The sequence below is a fragment of the Mugil cephalus genome, chromosome 5 (assembly GCF_022458985.1).
Source record: "Mugil cephalus isolate CIBA_MC_2020 chromosome 5, CIBA_Mcephalus_1.1, whole genome shotgun sequence".
Taxonomy (NCBI): Eukaryota; Metazoa; Chordata; class Actinopteri; order Mugiliformes; family Mugilidae; genus Mugil; species Mugil cephalus.
This window is the reverse complement of record NC_061774.1, coordinates 5,179,581-5,199,239: the sequence shown is the minus strand read 5'-3', so window position 1 is coordinate 5,199,239 and position 19,659 is coordinate 5,179,581. Positions and strand designations below refer to the sequence as shown.

At 39.1% G+C, this 19,659-nt stretch overlaps 1 protein-coding gene across 2 annotated transcripts in view; it reads right to left on the bottom strand.

Annotated features, from left to right (window-relative positions):
- slit3 (slit homolog 3 (Drosophila)) overlaps nucleotides 1–19,659 on the bottom strand; it is a 209,869-nt gene that overhangs the window by 63,534 nt on the left and 126,676 nt on the right. The window lies entirely within an intron of this gene.

The following is a 19,659-nucleotide window of genomic DNA, read 5'->3' as shown; positions in this document are numbered from 1 at the left end:
CTGACTTATAAACAGGTCACTGCTGTCTCTGACTATTAGCTGTCCCATAAACTACACTCTGTCTCATATGTAGTATCGACCTAAAGTGGAATGAAAAACAAGGTTGACTGTCATTACAACTGAACACACACACGCACACGCACACACACACACACACACACTCACACACACACACACACACACACACACACACACATAACACACACACACACACACACATCCCGTCAGTGTGTGGAGGAAACACTACTCCTATTGATTTTCTGTGCTTTTTTTTGTGTGAACAGAAATGGAGACAGAAATGAGAACAGAGGGAAAAAAATGCAGAAAAGACAACTTTTCCATCAAAGCAATCCACGGGGGGATCAGATTTCATTGATGGACTCATACAAGCTGGTAAAGCTGCATATACAAAACATTCACAAGGTGGGGGGAATGTATCAGAATACAAGCAGGTCCCTCATGACTGAACCAGTGCACACACCGACAGTACAATGCAGCCACAAACACACGCACACAACACAGTGGACACACCGCTCACATTATGTTCATTAAATAAGTTATACGACACTGTAGAGTATTCAAAAACTCGATCTTTCCCTTTTTTTCACCAGGAGGTACAGTATTTTCAGTGTACGGTACGTAACATGGTATGTTAGCCAAGACCTTGTAATTACATCAACACATCAGAAATTACCTGTGAGTTCAAATTGTGAAATTTACTTCTGAACACGCACCAGATATGAGATAAATGAATTTTAAGCACAAAAAAGTGGAGTCCATGAAGAAATTTCTCAACGTGTTGCTGGTGTATTGTTTTAACAAGAATTGGATGGAGGAGGTTGGAGGGCCACCCCAAAAACAATATGCTTCCGGCTACGGCTGTTACCACCACTGAGGCATATGAACAAATACTCATTTTAAGTGAATTTAAAGATGTTATTAATTTTATATAATCAAAAATCAAAAAAACAAAACAAAAAACAATGGAAATTTCTGAATTGATCTGGGGACAAATACAGCAGAAATAATGACCTCTCATTTTACCTTGTTAGACTGTTCAAATGGCTTCAAGTCAGCGTTTTACAACCGTAAGTAAACACTCAAATCACCAGATCCATGTTACTTAAGAAATCCAGGGATTTCTAAAATTTATACTACAATATAATTTCTTTGGTGGCTCACTGATGCCAACATCAACATCAAGCCAGCCATCAAACCATTTACTTTGATTTTGCCCAAGTTTCATGGATCATTAATATCCCTGGATAGAAAATAGCAGTAGTTTATTTTACATATCACCCGAAACCTTGTGTATCAAAGACTTATTGTTTCAGGAAGAATGAAGACTGAGCGGTCATTTTTTATTTCTGAAACCAGTTCATTTTTCACATTTGACAGTGTGTTTTTAATGCTTTCAGACAAGGACAAGGTCGGATTTCTCTCTGTGAAAAGGCCCAAATTCAAGATGAAAGAATTTTTCACAGCATCTGCAATATGTTTGTGCCTAAACACACAGTGCGATCGCGGTTCGATTACACCCACAAAAATCAAGGATGGTTTATTTTACGTACTGTATTGTCGTCACAACTTTTCAAAATAGGTTCATTTCTGGGGGTTTGCTGTGTTTTTCCTAACACCCACTCAGCCTTAAAATAGACTGTTTTTGCTTCACTCTGTTGATGTTACTGCTTTTCTTTCTCTTTAATTCTCTCTCCTTCCGATTCTCTTTCTACATTCTCCTCCCTGCCAATATAGCCTCAGTGGCCTTGGTAAACGGATAAAGTTTCACACTCGCTCTCACATACACACACAGGCATCAGCCATGCTGCTATGGTCAGCCCTGTCAGGGGTGATTCCACCCAGTGTATATAATTTAATTGTGGAATAACAATAATTTCCCTCTGCAATTTCCCTGTCAGTTACTCTCCCACTCACTGTGTTCAGCCCCCCTCAGCAGCTCTCTGCCTTAATAAAGTAGTGAGTGGACTGACTTAAGCCAAGATAAACACTAAAAACATCATTTAGAAGTCCACAACTATGTTTTATATTGTGGCTATTTTTCCCAGCTTATTTTACACGCCTCTGGCCATGCCTGCACACACTTGAAAATTGGAGAAACTCTCCAATTGGAAGTGATCATAAAAAGAAATGATTCAGCTCCACAGGTGAGGACTTTGACTCAATTCTGTTTAATTAAAAATAACGCGAAAATGCTGCATGCAACACACTTATATGTATAAAAAATTCAACTTCAAAAATACAGTACAATATAAAACTATTTCATGCAGCGTGACAAGAACTTGGAACCAATGGAACTAAGTTTTTTTTTTTTTTTTTAAGGATTTGGTTTTACAGAACAAGTATTTCTAGTATCTGATTGATCCACATGGGGACTTTCCACTAAGTTTGGACTCCACCTTTGGTCAGTGTCAACTTTAAAATCCTCCACAGATCTGAACACATCTGACTGTACTTAAACCATAAAAACTCACAGTTCATACTGGAACTGTGGCTATGTAATTTGTAAGCTTTTTTTTTTTTTCAATAACAAATGTTTTACAACTGATGTTATATGGTAAGGAAAATACTTGATGTGCTACGTATTAGCATCTTGGGCTGCAGCTGTTGCCAAAGTGACATTATGTTTGGAATAAGACTAATGTCAACAATAATAACATGTGGTTTGTTTTGGACTGTCAAAGTTGCCATTCTATGAATTGAACGTATAGATGTTACTTTGCATACTGAGTTGTAGAGATATTGGTTCATTACGTAGAATGGTGTCTTTATTACGATCCTTTTCAAAAGTATCACATTGTCATTGTTCAGTCATGAGGTGGATAAGATCGTATCAAAGAACTTCATATATATTTTACTTTTAATACAGATTTTTACCCTCTGCCCTGTCAAGTAATTATTATACAAAAGCCTTTTTGTTTTTGCAGTCACAGTAAAAGAGAGCTCAAGGGCTGGACCAACGGTGGTATTTGCAACACACAATGTTTCTATTACAAAATGCCTGTTCAGCTTTATTTCTTCTTTTTAATTTGAGATAGGCTGCAGTGACTGCTGCAGTGGTGTTGCAGGATAGATCCACGGATCCCTGAAAGTGTGTGTATGTGTTCGTCTACGTACACATGTTTGTATGAGTGTGTGTGTGTGCTCGTTTAGTGTGCGTATTCGCGAGTCAGCATGTACATGCTTGCGTGCGTGTGCTTTCGGTGCAGCGATCTCTTGGTTGCAGTAAAAGGGCCTCTGCAGTCAGTGATGGAGGAGACTCTTTAGAGGCAACCCACAGGGAGATGCTATCGCAAGTGTTTGCGTGTCTGTGTGTGTGCGTGTGTGAGAGAGAGAGAGGGAGGGAGAGAGAGATAGATATGTTATATGTGTCTTTGCCGCAGCCTACACTCTGAGGTCAGAGCCTAACTCGTCAATCTTCCCTCCCTTGTGCGAACAGGTTCTCACATACCCGGGATTAACTGGCTACTTGTAGACGTCCAACCATCTTCTACTGCACTCAAAAGATCCCGGGAATTAAACTCGGCATTACAATACCATAAATGATAAACCTGTCTTAGAAAACAGCCTGTGAGGTCCATAAAATATACTAATACATTATATAATTCCTATCAGATTTTTATGTACTTTTAAAATGAGTTTCATGCACCTTTCAAAATGCACTTTTCATTTTATAACTCACATCTTAAATGTGGCTACAGATATGTAAAGTGGCTTAAGGAAGAAACATTTGTGAAATGTTGATTTCTATGAGTCTCAGTGATTTCTACCTTAGAGAAAGGTAGAAGGTAGAAAGAAAACCACTTGTTTCTCAACACAGTTCACAGTTTGGATCAAAATACCCCTTAACAATCTTTTGTTGTTTGGGTTACGGTTCTTTCAGTAAGCTAAATCTAAACACAAAAACTAGGAATTTTGGAATTTTAGCTACAAATGTGTGAGATCTGAAAATGAAGCCTCAGGTCTGTTCTGTTGAGTCTGAGCTGTCATCGTGTGAAACTGTGTGTGTGGGTAATAAAGAGAATTTTCTATTAGTCTCTATTATGCTCAATCAGCCTTAACAGACACAGATCAATACACCGGCAGGATGTCTGAGTTACTACAGGCTCTAAAACACAACATAACACTGTAACTTTATGACTGTGATTACAACCTATATTGATTCCATGTTCAATACGATTAATATCTCTTGTAATCACTAACATTAGTTATGGTCTGTTAAAATGAACAACATGAAAGAAGAGCAGTGTTGACTGAAGGTAGTTCAAACATAACAAAAAATGTACCTTCACATCACGTTAGGTCATTTTACTGTTTAGTATTTACTGTACATTAGGTTTCTGAACACACTCAGACTGAAAGAAGTTATTGTGTGGCAGTGTATTAGAACACAAATGTTACCGTCAACCAGAGGCTAAATGTCATAATTACAAGTGCAAACAATCTAGTCTGATCTAATATAATAATTATAATAATTTGGAATATTAGACTTTCATTCACATTATCCAGCACTGACAATTTTAGATGAAAGCCCTCGGCAGGCAAAAAACCTGCTGGTGCACTTGGAGCTACTCTGAAATCTTAAATCAATAGTCCATTGTGGGAAAGTAACCACAGACTGAAAGCACAACAGGATAGTTTTATGACCCTATTTACAACTGTATTGTTGCTACTGCTGGGCAAACTGCCTCTAATAATTGTAAACATGATAGAGCAATCATTACTTTGACAAAACAGCATTTCGGTATTGATGCCATTAGTCTTAATATGACAATTTGTCTTAAACTCTGCAAAAAAAAAAAAAGAAAGAAAGAAAGAAAGAAAGAAAGAAAGAAAGAAAGAAAGAAAGAAAGAAAAAAGAAAGAAAGAAAAGAAATGGTGTTCTCTGACTTCTGTTGCCATCTTCAGTGGCTAAAATTAAAAGTGAATGTGACAGTTAGAAAGTTTAATGTGTCAATTACAATTTGCCAATATTTGGTAACAATATCATGGGATTCCCCTGGAGGGGGAACTTGGAATTAAAACCAAATTTTTCCCACAATGTCTTTAACAAGATTTTTACAACATTTTCCCTCTTTACTATCTCTTTATTGAATGCGATTATATGTAATCCTGAAAATCAAATGCCAGAGAAGCAGCTCTGAATAACTATTAGTATCATGTTAGCGGCTAACGAGCAAAGTGATCATTGACTTTCCAACAACGCACTTCAGCAACTAGCCCTGTGTGTAGTCCATTTGACGGGCCATTAAAAATCACTTGTACATTGTAGTTAAATCTTATTTTTAATTGCAGAAACTTTACAACATGAATTGCTCCCATAGGTCAGCAAGTGAACTTTATCTGCAGTGCATCTGCTTCAATTCTGCTTCTCATTCTGTCTTCATATTACATCTATCTACCTCCAACAACATCCTGCATGCAATTCATCATGAGTGGAATTCAATTTTATATCAATACCTAAAATAAAATGCAAGAGAAAGGTTATGCTGTTATTAATGTTATCAAGTTCAATCAAGCTAACATGCCTGTTTGCTAAATTGAATCTTTTCAGGGCCCAAATTGGAATGCCAGTGCTGTGACTGAAAGAATATTGATTGTACGGATTAAATGCAAAATGTTATTTGGCGGAACATAAAATGGAGTGAACAGCAAATGGGGTGGAGAGGTTAAAGCAGGTATAAATTGTATCAGAGAGGAGTGTTGATTCTCATTCAAAGCATGTGAACTGTGAAGCAACACTGATTTTGCAGGAGTGCAGGGTGTAAAAAGGTTTAATACATCAAATGTCTAGGATTCTCCTTGTGATTAAAATGCATTCTTGTGTGTTGTTGAAACTGAAATTACAAGAACATGCATGTTATGTGCAGCAAAATATTTGTACTCAATCAATGAGTCAAAATAAAGTGAAAATGAAGCCACATATGGATGTCAGAAGAAACTCGCCCATTTGAGCGGTGAATGTAAAGCTACAGAAGGCAGCTGGCTAGAATCACAGGAGGGTTGCCAGGGAGCAAGCTGAGAGTCCAGGAGGTTAATGTGTCTGGGCAGAACTGATCTGACCCATAACTCCTGCAAAGCCACAGCGTGTCATTTTTAGATAGTAAATAAGTGAGATACAGCATTCTCATTAGTGAGGCTAGCTGTTTGTAGTGTTTCTGCTAAGTCAGCTAACCAGCTGCTGGTAGAGTAACTACAGTATAGTTGCTTTAAATAATTCAGTGTTGCAGACTTTTGAACAATTCAAATGGCCTTTTTTTATTTTAAAATATTTTGTTACAGAATTTGTGCTCAGTGTCACAATTTTCTGGCAATAAGAGGAACAACGTAAGACATCTCTTCTTTGGAACCATTACTTGTTACTTGTAGAAACTAATTGCATAATGGTTGATTTTAAATAGATAGGGACCAACATGGAACTAGACAGGAGATGTCTATTGAAGCTCACATTTCATTTGAGATACAAACACAGCAAAATTGATATCAAAGTATTGTTGACATAAATGTATGTGAAAATGTGGCAGATTTTTAATGTGCAATTGGTCCTGGTGCAGTTGTTATGGCTTTGATATGAGTTCTAACTTGAATTTATTACTCTGAGAGCTTTCCCACACAGACACTGAAAAGAGGCCAGCTATCGAAAGGCCTAAAAGACTCTTTGAATTGCATGAAGAGCCCTCACCATCTTCCCTGAGGCCTCATTAAAGCTTTAGGAGAGGAGGCAAAAGGAAATGCATGGACTCTTCACTCCTTCAATCACGCGTAACTCCTTCATACCTCCCTCATTCATTAAGCACAGAGCTGGAGGAATGAGGAAAGCCACTAAAATGAGTCCACCACATAAGTCACATGACCATTTAACCTTTTCATTCATCCTATTTGCTCCTATACCACTGTGGAAACAGGGTGGCTGGGTACATCAAGAATATGCATGTTTGTCTTTATGCCTGAAGTTGCTTGTGTGCATGTTGTGGGGCAGCTGTATTCTGTCTCGCTGAGTCAGACAGTGAGACTCACCGACCCTTGAAGTAATCAGTCACAGAAAGTCACACACTTGCACAGCCATACGCAAAGCCTCTGCATAGGTGTGAGTTCTCTGGAGTGAATGTGTGCGCATGCAATGTTGCGTTTGGTCCTTTGTTTCATTGTGTTAGAGGGTATTTTTGGAGGGCGGATGAAGGCTTTTCAAGAATGTAAGCCTGAGTGTCGCCATGTGTATATTTTTGTTTGTGTGTGTGTGTGTGGGGGAGGTAGGTGAGGTCAGTGTGAGCCACAGAGAAATAATGGGATTTCCAAATGAATGCTCCTGTCTTTGTATGTGTCTCTTGATCAGGAGGGTTCATCTTGTAATACGGAGCGCTCTTTGACCAGATGACTTTAACACTCGGCTCTAAAGGTCTATGACGTCTGCAAACAAGCCTTAGTGGCTTTTAGGTGTATGACTTAAGAGCTTTTAGTAGCTGAATTGTCTCATATTTTCCCACGGTGTTTAAAGCCTGTTTTACGGCTTCACCCTGGGAGTCTGGTGTTAAATCGTGCATGTGTGTTTTGTTTGTGTGTGGGCTCCTTTGCGTAGGCTATGTGTTGCTGCATGCACATGGATGCGTGTGTCTGTGTAAGTGGACTGGTTTAATAAACTCACGAGTGTTTGAACAACCGGAGTTGTGTGATTTACTCCACTCATCTCTGAGAAAATTGACATTTCCAGAGTGTTGCCGTTGGAAACCACCCTGGGAAAGCTTGAATGTTTATAACCCAAACCAAAATAGGGGTTGAGAAAATTAGTAGCAAAGTATTTTCTGACCAAATGTCGCTGCATTTAGGTCTAAAATTATAACAAATGAGTACACGACAGGCCATTTCTCAAGTGAGGTGGAAAACACCACATTTAAAATCTGCTTTTTTTATATATATATATATATTTTCTCGAATTGACGCATGTAAAGGTTTTGGGACTGAAGTTTCAATTAACTGGATGTCCGCATTATCCCTTATTGAGACCAGTGGGGGCTGAATGTTACAAGCTGTGCAGATGAGGTGTACGACAAAGGAAGAAACTTCATCCAATTATCTGCGAAATTCTTGGCAAAAGGCATTTAACAGAATAATCTGGAAATACTAATACTTGAAAACAAGAATGTGGGGTAATGTTATGAAAGCTTAACCTAAAACCACAAACTGATGATGCTGATTTCAGTCAAATTAACTGACACTAAATAAACAGGAATAAAGGATGGCCATCATTGGTGATTCCATGTGGTTTGGCGTGAAGATGTATTTGGGAGCCAGAAAGAGTGCTGGGGCACCATGCGAGCATCACGTTTTGCCCTGCCTAAATAAAATAAAATACACGGTGTATGAAGATGTAGTAGCAGCATGTAGAAACACAAACAGAACTCCCCATTACGTAGGACGGACATTTTTGGACTTAACACACAAGACTGGAGTTTGAAACATTTTTTTCATTTATAAAGTTAAAGATTTGTTCTGACTCGCAGTTTACTTTCATTTTGTGTCACTGCTGTGTCATCTATTGCTGTAACAGGGAATACCGGCAGCTTATTACATCAGTGCTTTGCCATAATACTAGGCTGGAGCAGACTGTCAAATTTATGCTTGTATGTATATCATTACCTGTCTCATCTGTATTTCAGACTGATAATAAACAAGGCTTCTAAAAAACAACCTTGGAACCTAATAACATGGGATGGAGAAAGAGCAACAGAAAGGGATATGTATATAAAAAGATACTGATGAGACCATTACACCTTAAACGAGAACAAATTAGATTGCAGATTGCCTCTCTTCCTTGACTCCCCTCCTCCGTCTTTCTTTTACTCTCTTCCCATCTCTTTTCAATTGTTTTTTTTAGCCCTGCTTGATTTCCATCTTAAATCACGTCTCTCTCTCTCTCTGCCTCATCACCATCTCTCCTCCTCTTTCCTGTCCTGCCACCCAGTGGGATGTGATTAATTGTGCGTAGGTCAGGCTGCTGGCATTGAGCTCTTCCGATATCTGATGCAGGTCCCACCTCTGCATAGGCTCTCAGGAACTCGCTCCTTCCTCCTGTGTGAGCAGCCTGCCACTGACTTAATGTGCTACCTGCATGGCTGTTTAAATCTAAACACCCCGACCCCCAGCAAGACGACCTTTTTCAGTAGTACACACAAAAATAGGACCATAAATTCTCTATTAGATATTTAAGCTGAACACAATTGACTTAAATGGACCACATGCTTTTATGGAGACAGCATATAGATGCAAAATGATGACTGTAATATTCCTAATGAATTGATTCTTTGTGATTTTATTTGTCCTTTGTATGTTGCAAATGCAGTAATGTGCAACTCTCTCCTGGTAATGTAGCAGCATCTACTGGAAGAGAACACGGTTTGTAATCTCTGTAGCTCTTAAGGATTTCCAGTCACTGTCACTTACACCCTGCTCTGTGTGATGGTTGTATTTCATTCTGTCTTCACCCATACTTGCCTCCTTTCTATATCTCTTTACCTTCTACTCTCGCTGTCTTTTCCTTTCACTTCACCTATTATCTCCCTCTGCCACATGTCTGTCTTTCTCTCGTTCTCAAAAACTCCAGATATTTTTTTATAAATCGTTTCACTGACAGCCTGCTTCACTTCCTTCTCATCCCTCTAGCCTCTTCTCAATCAGACTACCTTTCTAGATCCCTAACAAATAAGTCAAAAGGCACTGCATTATTATGAAAACAGTATTTACTTTATACACTTATCTTTTCTACTTTTTCTTGGCTGTAGTCTTTCCTTCCTGACCCACCCTAGCAGCAACTATTCGGCAGCTTTTTCAAAACAGTTTCTTTATTATTTTTTTATTTTCTCTATTCCTCCTCCGTCTTGTCTTATTTCTTTCTTGCCTTCTTGCTTTCATTCCCACACAGCCTCATCTCTCTCTTTCAGGTCAGACCCTCTGTCTTTGCCAGGGTGCTGGTTGTTGCCAGGGTGTGATGGCTCTGCTGAGCCCGCTGACTCAAAGAGAAGCCAAAAGGCCAGCCAAACCAAAATCACTGAACAGCAGAAAGTTGCACTGCTCTGTTCTCTTGTGACCCCTCTGTGCAAGCAAGCATGCACACCACACACACACACACACACAAGTAAGGTCACACACATGTATATACACCCGTTCAAGAAAATTTAACTGAACAAATATGGAAAAACATTGGCAAACACACGTACAACTTACATCCACTTAGTTGCAAATTGAATTCGCCTTTGAAACCTCTACAGTTTGCACACATACACACCTACACACTTGCACACCTACACACAAAATATTCTTTTTTTTACTAAACTTTAGGTTCCAGAGAGAGGTTTGTTTCTGGGGCTTCAATCCAGCACCCACGTGTCAGGGATATAAGACAGATCTGGAGGCCGGATACAACCACAGAAATGCAATCATTACTGGGGGGTGGCTAAATCTGGAGGAACTGGGCATATTCTCACATGTAGGGCACACATGCATAAGCACGCACAGCCCTCCACCCCCCACACATATTCAAAAAGGGTTTCTCTATCCACTAAATTGTTTAATTTTTAAAGTTGTTCCAGTGGAGCCGCACAAGCAACTGCTATATTTAGCCACATTCGTAGTATAAATTACACTTGAGGCAACTTTTGCCTCAAGTGTAATTTTAAGTAAGAATGTGCACACACACACACACACGCAAAACCAAGATATTTCACTATACTTAAAATACCATTAGGAAAAGAAGGCAGAACCCTTTCTGTCTTTTGTATTTCCTCACAATAGGAGACAATAGACACTTGACAGCATACTTGTATTATACAGTAGCTTGTTGAATTATTTTAGAGCACGGCTATAAACTGCATCTCGTGTTTTTTCTACAATGAAATATTTCTCTTTCTCCATTTCTCAAACACTGGTGAAGCACAGGGGAATTGTTTAAACTTTTAATATTCATTGCATACTGTATACGATTTCCAAGTATTACGAAAAAAATATTTAACTAATAAAAAATAATAACGTATAAAAATTACATTGACTTTATGGAACAAATATAGGTCTTTTCAAATTGATTTTAAAGTGCATTCTCATGATAGGAAGAGTAATAAATGATTACATTAGACAAAAGAATATCATTTACTTTAATATAAAATATATGCTATGTAAGTATTTACTTATTTATTTATTTATTTTCAGTTCAAACCTATTTCAGTGCACCGGAGAAGCTTTGTTTTCATCTCAGAGTGGAACTGAAGTTTTAGATACCCAGGGAGGTGCATCATTCTCATATCGCGTGTACAGCACACCCATTCCAAATTGTCATTTGGCAGTACAATACTTTTGGCTTTGGTCTATGTGTGGATATAAGACAATTGCTTTATAACAGTGCTGTTGGAAACATCATTAATGAGTAATGCTTCCCAACTGATTCCCACTTATTCTGTATTTCCAAATTTTCAGTCCCGTCAGGGTATCTGACAAAGAAAAAGAAATTGAGTAAGGGAGGCCCAGCGAAGGTGAGGCCGACTAGTCAACAGCTCAGAGGGTGGAAATTCAATTCACTGCCACCAGCTTACAACCTAGATGGATTCACATCATTCTCCTCTCCTGTCCTAACAGGAAAAACACCCCAGAAGAATGATGATCACGGAACTTCCTTGAATTGATAATATCACAGCCTTGTCTCACCCATATTGGTTGGTGAAAACACTAAAGTTATATTTATACATATTTTGTAATCACACTCAGCAAGGATGAATGAGTGAGGAGCAAGAGGAGGAGAATAAGAATAAACTGAAGAAGTGTGATGAAAAGGATGGACAAAAATGGAAAGAGAAGTAAGAACAAGTAGTACAGAAAAAAATGTGAGTATGCATCAGTGTGTGTTTGAGAGAGAGAGAGAGAGGGAGAGCAATACAAGCAAAGTGAAAGTCACCTTGTGGAGTTACAGTGCACTGAGCAACCCCGTCCATCTCCTCTTATGAATTATGACAGTCGCTAGCTGGCCAAAATCCCTCTACTACACGCACACACACGCACACACACACACACACACACACTTCGCTCCTCTCCGTCTATTCCGAGAAAAGTGATCATAAAATATGCAGGTGTTCCAGTGCTCTTTAGAGTGCTTCTCAGACCCCTCGGCTCTGTGTACGTGTGTGTGTGATGTACACGTGGCCATGTCATGTAACAGCAGACTCGCCCTATTTTTCTTTCAGGTTTTTTTTTTCTTTTTTCTTTTCGAAACATGTTGCCTTTCCTCACTCCACCATCTGTCTCTCTTTGTCACACCCTGAGTTTCTATCTGTCCTGGTCACAGTTTCACTTTCTTGAAAATTCAATTGACTTCGGTGCGATGGACATCATTGCCATGACATCTGACCTGCTTCTCATTCTTTCTCTAAAACCCAATTCTTCCTTGTCCGCCTTGTCATTTTTGTGCGGCATCAGCAGAAAGGCAGGGCACCCTGTAGGAGGGTATCACAGAGAAGGCTGTATGTACATACTGAGACACTTTTCCACCAGTTTTCTAAACACCACAGATGCCTCTCTTTTATATGTTCCATCTGCAGCACATTTGCTCTTTTGTGTTTGGAAGCATCCAAAATGTGTGGTCTCGTCTCTGTAACAACTGTGCACTCTGTTGCACAGTTGTATAAGATGTGTAAAGACGGGTACATCGATAATGTGTAACATATTGGAACTCTTCAGTACGAGCTATGTGCTCTGTGAAAATACTTGGTAAAGCACATGACCCACGCAACCCACAGGAAATGGGCAGTCAAGAAAGAGATTTTCTCAACAACACTTCAATAGGTTCGAAGCACTGAAGGACATATATTGGTTTTTTCACACATATTGGCTTTTTCAGGGGCCAAACTGGTAAAGATTATCAGATTCTTTTTATGTTACTGATGGTATTGAGCCTGTGCACAAATGGAGGAAACCAGTGGTTACAGAAATCCATAAAGGTAATGTAAAGGCTCTATAATAAAGTCACATCTCATATTTAAGCATGTCAACTAAATGAAAGAAACCGTGATCTCGGCAGAGATACAGGGTTATAAGCGTGTGGCCCGTGAAAGAGTTAATGGTGGATTTCTTAGTTCTAAAGCTTTTAGAAAGGAAGCACAGTTCAAGAGTGCAATAGTGTGCAGCGCCTTTGCAGTGAAACATCGGGCATACACAGCACATTCTCCTCACTTTAAAGACCATAATTCTTTTAGATGTGGACATAAACGATCCACTGAAAATTCACTCTCTATTCATTTTCTCACTGAGATAAAGACATTTTTGAAAAATGAAACTGATTAATTCTATTTATATCTGAAAATGATCAAGTACTTATCATTTATTTTCATTAATCTTCATTGTCAGCAGAAAAAAACTCGAGTTGAAAGATCAGTGAACAAAAAAACGCATCTAATTCAACTGGTTGAAAACTGGCCGATGAATAATTATGAATTAATCAGCTTCATATTAACCTGACACAGCCGCTCCGCACCACTCACAAAGTTCTTGAAAGCACACACACACACAGATAGATGGAACGTCAAACTGCGTGTGTGGACGTGTATGTGTGTGCTTCACTGCCAGAACCATTTTTGAATTCATGATTATGTATGCATACATTTATTAAGACACTTGCATATTTTTCCGCCCCGCATGTGTTTCCGTGTGTTCTTCTGTGTGTGTGTGGGTGGGTGCCCTTTCCCCATCTCATTGGGATGCAAGGCGTGAGCCCATCGAGTGAGAGCTGTCCAGGCTAGCTTTGGAGTCATTAGTGCGCTCGTTAGTCCAGTTATGTTAAATCTAAATTACCATTCATCATCACACAGGGACCCATCATTTATTCTGATGTGGCCTGGTAGACATACATACTAACTGGATTAACTCATTCAAAGACACGCAGACACACTTGCTAAAACACAGCGGAATTTAAAATCAGGCGTTAGCAATGAGGTAAGTGCTTTAAAATAGATTATATATTATTGATTGAGACATTGCAAGGCATTAGCAATGATTGGTTCGTCCTTGTGAATGCAAAACATCCACAAACTGCACCTTTCTGCAGACACACACAACTGAATGCAGCATAATAAATCAAGAAAGTATGATCTACGGCACAATTCTTAGCAAGCTGCTTGGCTGGCTAAAGGTTACCAAAATCAGGTTACATGCTGGTAACAGTAACAGTAAATATACCACAGTAGTTAATTAAGTCATAAGAACTAAACAAAAAAGGTGAAAGATCTACAGTCAAAACAACAATCATGTACATGAACAAAGCACAGGGTAGTAAAATATAGCTTCATGTTGTGGGAATAAAAAGACATATTGGGGCTATTTTGCATTTCCTCATTGATACAAATGAATGGAAGAGTATATGGAAAGACTTCAAGGTACAGCGGAGGAAGGCTGGCCTGCATTCAATCCTGGCACTCAGCATTAAATTAGGTCTCGCTGAGTAAAAACACACACACGCACGCTGGTACATACAGTCATTAGCCGCTACAGGAGGAATGTCTACCATCTGCGCTGACGTGATTGCAAAGACGAGGAATTCTCCAGGAATCAAACTGACTAAGTGGATCGAGCGGCTCCTCTGCCAAATATAAAGACTGTGTTTATCACATAATTACATTTCCACTTCTGCTGCATTTAATAGCCTTACAAGTTTTGAGCACAAACAGCTTTGACCATGAAAGGTTTTCAAAATAAGTGAAATCAAAGTGTTAGGAGAAAAGCCGACTGTGAGGTTGTTAAATATAAAAACCACGGTTCTCTTCTCACTCGTGCACTGAACAAAATTCAAGTTCAAGTTTCTTTTGATGTGTTTGCTTCAACTTTGCAACTTTAACTATCAAATCATGAAGTGGTGATATATACAGGGGATTCTTTGCTTTGTCAGTGAACTGTAAGTCAAGACAGGACAGGACACGCTGCTTGCGAACGGGTCTGACCTTTGCAACAGAGTATACTCAGAGAATCTTTTTATTTGTTGCTTTCAAAGATGAGACGAGAAATTTGTTCCAAGTTGCAAAATGTGTGTATGAACTTTCACAACATCTGAAGCCTTCAAAAACTTGTACAGAGATGAAAGTCATGTCATTAAGATCAAACTTTTCATGTTGACACTAAAGATGACTGTTATGCACCAGTTACGCTCACATTAGGAAAATGATTTGTTTAGACTTATTGTGCGGCACTAATTCATTCTGATAGGTGTTTAATGGCAAATTTGATAAGTCCTCCCTTGGCTTGCAATCTGTTTGTGATTTTAAGTTAAGGAACAAAGAGCCAAGTGCGCTGTCTCTGTCTCTGTTGTCTCTTCAAAGTTTCTGAGGTTTAATGAACACTTGTTTTGGCACTTCAGAAGTCTGTTGCCAAACCATGGTAGAAATTAGTTAAACAAGTGCTGTTTTCATACAACATAATCAGTGGTGTCTGTGAGGTTCACAGTCATTCAGGTCATGGTAATCCAAAAGGCGTTGAAGTTCAAGTCCAGGTTGCCTGTTTTTTTTTTTTTTTTGTGAAAGCCTTTTGGAGAACATAATCAATGCAACACTTTCTTGGCAGAGCTTCACACAGCCAGACAGGTCATGTGTCATCAATATGCATTTTGTGTTTTTCCTTGTTTTTAACACAGTGTAATCCTGATGAAGTTCAGCGTAACCCAATCCTTTGCCTGAACCATCTCTCATGTAAAAAGCTTAAAATGTGTTGCCATGTTAGGTAAAATGTGCAATTGTCTGATAAAACAAAGGATAACAAGAGTTTAGCCACACGAATTGTTGCCCATTTTCCAATCAGGAAAAATATCTGAAATTATAAATGTTTGAAGAAGATAAGCTAAGAAGAATATTTGTTGTATTAATTCTATGTCTGTGGTGGGATACAAACTCAAAAAAGCCACAGTAGCACAAAAACTGTGCACTGGAGAATCGTCCGATATGAATTTATCACTGTCTTAGAGATTCAGGGCTGATCATTCATACCTTTCAGATGGATCTCCCAGCAGAGCTGACACCCTGCTAGAGGGCATTCTTGATGCTTGATTTTAAGAGATACTGCACGAAAAGTGTTTTCTTTATTTTCCTGGCCAGTGTGTAACTCTGAATTACACAACATAGTTTGAAATTGACAACCAATTCACTAATGCCAAAAGTCCTCAAGGAGTGTAGACTTTGGAAGCAACTAGCAGTAATGATGCAACTAAAGACAGTGAATTTTAATGAAATTTTGCAACTTGCAGCAATGCAGTGTGAATTGAGCGTGTACCAAATTGAACTACTTTGAAGCAATGCGGGGTGACACAGTGGTGTGGTTAGCACTGATGTCTCACAGCAACAAGGTTCGATCGCTGACTGGGGCCTTTCTGTGCGGAGTTTGCACGTTGTCCCTGTATCTGCGTGGATCGTCTCTGGGTAGTCCTGCTCCCTCCCACCCTTCACAGACATGCTCGTTAGGTTTATCGGTGATTCTAAATTAGCTGTAGACATGAGTGTGAAATGGTGAATGCGATAAACTGGCGACCAGTCCAGGGTGTACCCCACCTCCAGCACAGTGACAGCTCGGATAGGCAGCGCCCCCCCCCATGACCCTTCAGAGGAAAAGCGGTTACAGAGAATAAATGAAAGAATGAATGAGGCAATGCGATCGTGGCAGCCACCAATGAGAACGTCTGATAAGGTTGACTGACATTAGCAAAGAGCTCCCTGAACATTTACCACAGGGAAACAGCATCTGTGATTTTGGGCTTGAAGCGTCAGGGGAATTAAACTTTGTTGAAATTGTTTTTTCAAATAGAAGGAGAGCTACCTCCATCCACACACTAGCTATATATTTTTTAAATAGCTAGTTTCACTCAGCAACGTACAAGAGGGTTACGAAGGCAACCAGAGACTGAATTGCCACTAGCGACCAACATTCAGCTACAAAGCAATGAGCAAATTTGTTCTTCAGGCCTCTCTGACAGACTCATCATGTACTTTGTTTGGGTTCGCAATAATATTCTCCATAAACATCCACTTACTCACTCACTGACAGACAGCTACATCTCATCTACTTTGCTTGTTTTGTAAATAAACCTTTTAATTCGAGTACCATTTTGTTATCTTTGCCCTTGCCTGTGGCTGCCTTTACAGCTGTCATTATTTTAGTCATGAAAAGCAACCTCTCCCAGGCAGGGCTGTGTTAGTATACAAGCCTTGGCAGACAAGCCAGAAAGTTAATTTCTGAAATTGACTTTCAGCATCGCAGCCAACAGACTCTCTCCTCTAATTTCCAGGCAGGGAAAACTTACCTAAAATCACCTGAGCGTGTTAATTTCCCTCTTTAATTTTTCACCATGGCAGTATTGGAGTCTGTCTCCATGAACTGGCACTGGAAAGTGACTGCGCGGATATTAACAAGAACGCTCAGATGACCTGTGGAAGAGGTCAAGCTGAACCGAAGTCCATGGCAATAAAGAACCAGGACAGCAGTTTATGACTGGCCACATGCAGGTTGAAATTCAAACCGTACGTCATTTTATGATTGATGCTCTACTTCCGGGAAGGCAGATATTGATTTCCAAATATCTAGTTATTAAAAAAAAGGCCATCCATTTTTAAGATTCAGCTTGTTCCTTTGTCATCTGGATGACTTCAATTTATAATAATCAATTTTGGACAATATTTAATGAAAACTTTTTAACTTTGAATCTAATTAAAATAAACTACTTTTTAGTGCACGCTGATAAAACATCCTGAAAATCAACTCATGAGTAAATGAGATGGGGTCTCCATCCTTACTTTGAAAAATGCTGTACTGAGTCTATCTGACAGCCTTGGTGGTCTGGAAACAACAAAGGGCCAAATTGAGTCAGTCAGTCAGACATTTGTTCCATCAATAATTAATGCCTCCCTGCTCTCCCCACTCTGATCCTTTCAATCTATTTTCTATCACAGCTCTTTCCCTTTTTTTTTTTACCCGCTAATGTCACATCAGTGTTTCTTCCTCCTTCTCTGCCTCCCATTTCATCTCCCTTTTACTCTTTGATGTCTTTTATACCTTGTGAATCCCCTTCTTCTTCTCTTGTTTTTTAGCCACAGCAAGGAGGCAAGTTTTAGTTTACTCTTGTTTGTATTTGTCCTTTGACTGCTTTAGAGTGTATATACATGTTACTCAAATGTTCTTCTTTCCCTGCCTTTTATCGTTTCCTTCTCTCCACATGTATCTCTTCATCATACTGTCCACATTTCTCTGTCTCTCCCTCAGCATTGTCTAGTTTCTCCCTCTCTCTCTCCTTAGGTCTCACCGTGAATAAATAAATTATGTACAGGAAACTGTGAGCTTTTACAACACCACTACAACGTAAGCCTTCCATTCTTCCCCCTTACATTCCTCTTTGTGCCCTTTTCCATTTTGTGAACGCATACCCTCACCCCCACCCAAATTTCTCTTTTGCTTCTCCTGGCCAAAAAAGGATAGGATAGTAACCACACTTCTTTTGGGCCTAAATAAATCATAGCCCCACACTGCCTTGCTCTTACAGCACCAATCCTCCACTTTCATCCTGGCAGCCATGAAAGAGAGAGAGAAGCAAGAAAGAAACAGACTATCTAAGGACATATGAGCAAAGGGAAATAGTATCAGAGGAAATGATGAATGTAAAAGTATTTTCAGTCTTATCCCTCTTTCTTCCAAAACCTTTTCAGGAAACTAAAGTCTTCTTCAAAGCCAGACAAGAGTAATTCTCAAACACTTCTCTAAAACTTCTTGGGGATGCTTCATTTCCTAGAGGGCAGAAGTTAGTTCTCTGACAAGCAGCCGTTACTGAGAATACTTTCAGATGTTTTACTTACTGGGCTAGTAAAGCATGGGTTTTATTTTGCTCCGTGGTACGTTGCCACAGAACATCATGTAACCAAAATGACATAAAAAGGTTGTGTGTTTCAATTTCTATTGACCTCATAAAATGTTTCCTCTTTTTCAATTTTGAAATTCACAATAAGTGACCGTTTTTGTCCACAAAAGACAAACAATTATGGGTTTTAGGCACTAAACAAATAGACATTTTTTTTCCTTTTATGATCGTTAATCTCATAATTTTAACATGTTGTCTAACTTAATATGCCACCCGGGAAGAGAACAATTATAATAAGATTAATGAAAATACTAAAGTAAAATTGATTTAGCATTTTTAAAATGAGCCAGACGCCCCAATATTCAGCTTAGACTCATCAGCGCTGCTCCTGTGAAACATATTAAGCTCAGATAAAGCCTAGTCTACCAAGAAACATTGGCTAATTAAAAATGACTAGATTAATTAAAGTGGAGATTCATTAGTGGCACGCGGAGAGCTGCTCTTCTTTCAATTAACATGACGCACACACACAGCACATATTCATTTGGCCGCAGCCATACGACACTTTTACAAATTCTGGTTTACATATTACACATATATATGAATATATGTTATATATAACAGTGCACATATCACATATGCAAATACAAACACAGAAGCACAAAGACACAGACACACAATCAATGACAGTAGCTGACACATGCATATCCGGCCAGAGTGAAGCACAAACATACATGTAAGGTTTCACTTTGACGCAATACACTACGCCCGCAATTCCAGATGTTCCA